At 45.2% G+C, this 6,583-nt stretch overlaps 1 pseudogene; it reads right to left on the bottom strand.

Annotated features, from left to right (window-relative positions):
- Positions 1-219: 219 nt before the first annotated feature.
- On the bottom strand, positions 220-1,243 carry LOC120403996 (annotated as a pseudogene).
- Positions 1,244-6,583: the final 5,340 nt, after the last annotated feature.

The following is a 6,583-nucleotide window of genomic DNA, read 5'->3' as shown; positions in this document are numbered from 1 at the left end:
TCAAGTTGATATAGCTTTGATATACTTACCACGGGGTTCACATTGCACTGGGTCGACAGAAGAAACTCTCCCGTAGACTCCCCGTACTTATCTCGTTCTGGTGGAGTCAATGCCAGAGTGATAGTCTGTTGATCCAGTGGGTCTTCACTAGACCTGCTAAATTGTCCCCCGGTGGATTTATCACCGAAGCATTGATCCACCCCATAGTGGAGACAAGTCCTATGTGTGCAGAGAAGCCACTGAAGGATTTGGTTGTCCTATTCTGACACCCTTTGGGGAAAAATGGGCCCTCAATTTTGTCTCTATTGCTCTCCTCAGGGCATCCTTCACATCCTTGTTCCTCAAGCTGTAGATGAGGGGGTTCAGCATGGGGATCACCACTGTGTAGAACACGGAGGCCATTTTGTCTGTGTCCAATGAGTAGCTGGTGCTGGGTCGGAAATACATGAAGAGAATTGTCCCGTGGAACATGGAGACAGCTGTCAGGTGGGAGGTGCAGGTGTAGAAGGCTTTGCGCCTGCCCTCGGTGGAGCGGATCCGCAGCACAGTCACAATAATTAAGACGTATGAGATGAGAATGGTCACAATGCTGATCACCTCAATCAGACTGCCAAAGAGGAAAACAAGCAGCTGATTGATAGAGGTGCCAGAAGAGGAGAGCTTTAGAAGTGGGTTGATATCACAGAAAAAATGATTCCGGATATTGGAGTCGCAATAGGATAATCTTAACAAACTGCTTGTGTGTATCATGGAGTTCAGGAAGGCCCATAGATATGAACCAGCCACTAGCTGCAGGCAGTGCTTTGGCGACATGATCACCATATACAGCAGTGGGTTACAGATGGCTACATAACGGTCATATGCCATTACTGCCAGCAGAAGCACTCAGAGATGACTAACAATATGAAGCTAAAATATTGGATGATGCACGCTGTATAGGAAATAGCTTTCCTCTCTGCTAAGAAGCTCATCAGCATCTTGGGAGTGATGACTGTGGAGTAACAGGCATCCACGAGAGACAATTTCTTGAGAAAGAAGTACATGGGGGGGGGTCGATCCTGATTAAAACGATCATCCCCAGATTCCACACCAGGGTGATAACATAGATCACTAGGATCTATGTTATCCTAGTGATAACATAGATCCTAGTGTCACAAAGACACTAGGGGACCTGAAGGTCCGGACGATCTGTCACACCTGTGAGAATGAACTCGGTCACTGCCGTACAATTTCCTCCAGCCATTCATTCAGCCTGGGGCGCTAGCTGCGGGAACAACCATAAAGGAAGGCCTTAGTTCTTATGCAAACGGTGTATGCTAATATAAAGAACTGTGGTCAGATGCGTAAAGACCCTTTGAGTTGTGGAATGGAACCAGGGGTGGCTCCAGGCCCCAACACGCCAAGCGCGTGCTTGGGGTGGCAAGCCACAGGGGGCGCTCTGACGGCCGCCGCAGAGGGTCCGCTGGTCCCGCGGCTTCGGTGGACATCCCGCAGGCGTGCCTGCGGAGGGTCCACTGCCTGTGGGAGGTCCGCTGAAGCCACGGGACCAGCGGACCCTCCGCAGGCAAGCCGCCGAAGGTAGCCTGCCTGCCGTGCTTGGGGCGGCAGAATGCCTAGAGCCGCTCCTGAATGGAACCTGGAACAACTGATGGGAAAACCCAGAACTCTTTCACTTCTTCTAAGGGAGAAAAAAATCCTTTATCTCTAGGAAAGTGCATTACCCTGCCATTTAGTCTGATTTACACCTTTTGACCCTGATTCTGCTGATATTTTAATTTCATTTATAAGTGTAGCCCCACAGACTCAGTGGAATGCCTCGCATGAATAACATTAAGGAATATGTTCAATTTTGTGGGACTGGTATCTTAGACAGTAGTAGAATCCGTGGATCTCCATTACACCTGGGAACAATAACATGGTTAGGAGGAACGCATAGTTTGCATCGCACTCTCTGGTTATTGGTTGACATACTTTCATTGAGAAAATATTTCAAAAATGGAGCTTCCAAATTTATCCCTTCTGGACACTGCAGCCATGCTGACTAAATCCTGTAGCTTCTTGTTCTTCGGCTGCTGAAAAATTACCACACGTACACGTCTAATGATCAGACTAAAAGCGTGTCGCCAGGGGTGAATATTTCTGAGAAAATTAACAGCAGTGAACATATTTTTAGAAACATATTCATAATGATAAGAAAAAATATTCTGTGTATAGATTGATCTTTTAACCTGTCTTTATAGGGATAAGAAACTGCCTGTAAACCTGTTTCATTGTATGTCAATATCCTCAATGCACCTCTTTCCTCACCCCATGTCACAATAGCGATTGCCAAATCATACAATTGTTAATTGTACTTAGCTCATGTCGCACATTCCAGTTTGTGAAATTATGGGGATGGCTTGGTTCTCATTCCTAACACCCTGGCAAGGTAAAAGGTAGTGAACGTCCAGTGCGATCATGAGGTATGTATGTGTAGTATGTTTTTTGTGGCCAAAGATCAAGAAAAAGTGTGTCTGTGTGTGTGTGTGTCTGTGTGAACATATTCATACACATGACATACATACAGAGATGTGTCATTTATTTCTTTACCCACTCTTTGATTTTGGCCACTTAGCATGTCAGTCAGTCGGCATTCAGACAAATATTACAAATAAAATGATTAGGCAACTTCAAAGGCAGCTTGCTTCATGTGCAGTGCTACACAAGGTACCAAGGAAGAAGGATTTGACTTCTTTCATCAAATGCATCCAAGCAAAGAAAAATAGGTCATTTAGGGCTTGATTCTCAGGTGTGTATGTGTGGTAATTTTTTTGTGGCCAAAGATCAAGAAAAAGTGTGTGTGTCTGTGTATACATATTCATACACATGCCGTACGTACACACACATGTCATTTATTTCTTTACCCACTCTTTGGTGTTGGCCAAATAGCATGTCAATCAGTCGGTATTCAGACAAATATTACAAATAAGTGGGCTGTAGTCCACAAAACCTTATGCCACTAGTACTCCTGTTCTTTTTGTGGATATAGACTAACACAGCTGCTAATCTGAAACAAATAAAATGATTATTCAACTTCAAAGGCAGTTTGCTTAACATGCAGATCTACAGAAGATAGAAAGGAAGAAGGACTTGACTTATTTAATCAAATGCATCCAAGCAAAGAACAATAGGTCATTCAGGGCTTGATCCTGCATGGAGCTGAGCATTTTTCCCTCAGTCCAGCAGAACGTTTAAGCAGGTGCATAACTTTTCATAGAATCATAGAAATGTAGGACCTGAAGAGGTCATCTAGTCCATCCCCCAGCACTTCTAAACCTTTTATTGCTCTCCTCTGGGCTGTCTCCAATCTAGCTCCATCTTTCCTGAAGTGGAGCACGCAGAATTTTAAGCATGTTGATTTCAATGGGGCTGCTTACATTCTTCAAGTTGCTTGAAGTTAAGCATGTGCTTATATGTTTCTTTGGATTGGGGCTAACGTGCTCTGTACCTTGGTGGTCTGAGCTCTTCTTCTGGATGAGCTGAGAAGTTGGGAAATATCTGTAGATCCTAGGAGTGCTGTTAAGAAGAAACTGGAGGGACTTCAACAAATCTCTAACTATTAGAAATCAGGGTGAGATGGGGGAAGGGCTGATTATTCCACACCTGCCTATTGAAGGTTATTAAACCTTCTTTTGCACCATCTGCTACTAGCCACTATGAGAGGCAAGACACTAGATGGAGCTCAGGTCTGATCGAATCTGGCAATTTCTGTCTGTTTATTCAGTGTTTCATAAAAAGACCGGTGAATCCAAATGCTTCTGCAGACCAAATTTCTTCTAAAGACAGAATCTGAACCAGAGCTCAGCTAGTTACAGTATAGCAAATTTCTGCTATTTCCTACCCCCACTTTTAAAGGAAGTGCAGGCTTGATGACCATAATCACATTTTTAATGCTAAAAGAGCTCTCCTGCCTGTTCACAGATCTCAGATCCTAAAAAAATCTATCTATCCCTGCACACCCTTCTCATCTATCTATCTATCTATCTATCTATCTGCAAGCGAAAAGTGCTCTCAAAAGAGGCTGTAGAATTCCCCTCTCTATAATTCAAGGAAAGATGGAGTTAAAAACATCAGAGAAAAGACTAATGTAAACACATTCTACATAATGCTCAGTAGAGCATCTGAGCTGACCATATCAATGAAAGCCCATCCGATTCACAGAAATGATTTATTTTCATTGGACTGAGCCTTTGTAGACATTATCTCTGCTCGGCAAAGGAGTGATGTCCTACAAAGTTTTAATGAATATGCATTCCAACCTGCCGCGCTCGACACAGCCAAACCTCCACATGGCACTCAGAGAAAGAGCTGAGCCTTACACTGTGCCTTGAAAACTCAGAGTTTGGACATGTGTACCCAGGGAAATGACCTTCAGGTTTAGAAGACTCCTCTGTGAGAATGCTCGACCATCAAACCTCACATATTTAATCTTGGCCCCATTGAAGTCTATGGCAAAATTACCATTAGTTTCAATGGCCCAGGATTTCCTCTTAGGTGAAATATCTGCTGCAATTTAGTGGACTGCTGCATTTGGCAGTAGCTGTGCTTGGGCTGAGTTTCTCATGGTAGAGGTCCACTCCAAAAGGTATGGACTATTAGAGACAATTCATGTGAAAGATTCAGAACAATCTCTTTTCGGCTCCCACATGGCTGCATTATAGATTCAAATAATCAACAAGCTGACTTCTACAAATTTCTGCCTTGGGCAAGATGACCTGAAAAGTGCTATTACCTGCTGTAACTAACAAAAGGAGATTTCAGTTCTATTGTAGTGGAAATAGTGTTCACTCCTACCTTCTGAGGGCTGGTCCACACTAAGAAGCAGGGTCAAACTAGGGTATGCAAATTCAGCTACGTGAATAGCGTAGCTGAAGTCGAAGTACCCTAGTTCGAACTACTCACCTGTCCAGACGCCGCGGAATTGAAGTCCACAGCTCCAAGGTTGACTCCGCTACCGCCTTTTGCAGTGATGGAGTACCGGAGTCGACCCCGGCGCTTCCGGAGTTCGAACTATCGCGTCCAGATTAGACGCGATAGTTCGAACTCCGAGAAGTCGAACTCACCGCGTCGACCCGGCTCGCAAGTGTAGACTAGCCCTGAGAGATGTCATCTTTCTTGATTTCAAAGTCTAGGATAGAAGTGTGTTCATGTTTGGCATAGCATCATTTGGGAGAGGATCCCTGTAGCACCTTTGAGCTCTGATCATCAAGACAAGCACAGGCAGACTCATTAAAATACAGCATATTTCTCTAGGGGACAGGGGATAATCACATGCAGATGCATTATCTTTAAAAGTTTTGCAAAGGATTTTGCCACTGGGGGGATATGGGCTCTATGGCTGATGTAGAACCCATCCCTTGCCTCCCCGACCCAGCACCTGCTATAGGAGGCAGGTTGGAGCAATCCAGGGGAAGGACAGGGTGTGGCCAGACTGCACTATTTTGTGGTTCTACTATGCTGGTGTAGTTACCCTGAGTAGATTTAACATCATTCTTATCATTGATTCCCAATGGGCTGTAATAGTGTGGTGGAGAGCATGACTTGGTCTCTGGCATGCAGCATCCGCTCCAGCAACGGTACCTGTCATGTTCCATCCTGTTTACCGGAACAGGGTACTACTTGCAGTTTATGATGCTGGTTTTCCAATTTATTTGAATTCTGAGAACATGACCTTGTGTCTGTGAAACTTCACAGCTGAACTAAATGGGATTTAGGGATGGTTCTGAACCGCCACCTTCCGACAGATTGGAGCCTAGAACTTGAAATTCCAGGAAAGCTGTTGGGTGCACACATTCAGGGTTCCTGTCTGGCCCTGGTTGTAGAGCTGTCTCCTCCCAAATCCCACTCCTCCCCTGCTCAGGACCTCCTCCCAAGCACCCCCTCGTGGTCTGAGTGGTTCTGCAGCACCCTGCCATCCATCTCTCCCTCCTCCGGGCTCCAGAGCTGCACTCACAACGGATCAGTCTTGCCGACCCTTCCAGACGGGTTTTATTTATTTTCCAAGAGACAAACCAAAAGGAGAAGAACAGCATAAGGCAATTTTATTGCTGGCCTTAGTCTCTGCTCTCTGGGTCTTTCCTCCAAGGTTATTGCCAAACTCTCTCTCTCTCTCTAGCCGTCCGTGCTGCTCCTTCCTTTCTCTGCAGCTCCCGCAACTCTCTCAGCCACTTCCTCTTTTGCGCCCTGCTGATCAGTACACGAATCAGTGATCCCTGTTCAGGTGGGCCTCCTTAGCCGCGAGGATTGGCTGAGCTCAGGCCTCCAGTCCTCATAATGCCAAGCCACCCCATGACAGGGCTATTTACAGGGCCAGGGCCATAATCAAAAATCTGGTCCTTTTCTAAACATCACCTCCCTTCCTCTCTGTTTTACCAGTACAGCTAGCACCAATGCCACACGTGTTTCGTTCTCCCATTCCATTCTTTGTGTGTTTACATATTGCTCCTTCTGCATAGTACATCCTCACCACACAAGTTCCCCGATCCACCACCCTTTCTTTAATAATAATAATTCGTAATAAATGACTATTCTTCAAAAGAAAGTC

Source organism: Mauremys reevesii, linkage group 4 (assembly GCF_016161935.1).
Source record: "Mauremys reevesii isolate NIE-2019 linkage group 4, ASM1616193v1, whole genome shotgun sequence".
NCBI classification, from domain to species: Eukaryota; Metazoa; Chordata; order Testudines; family Geoemydidae; genus Mauremys; species Mauremys reevesii.
This window is presented reverse-complemented; position numbering and strand designations above follow the sequence as displayed.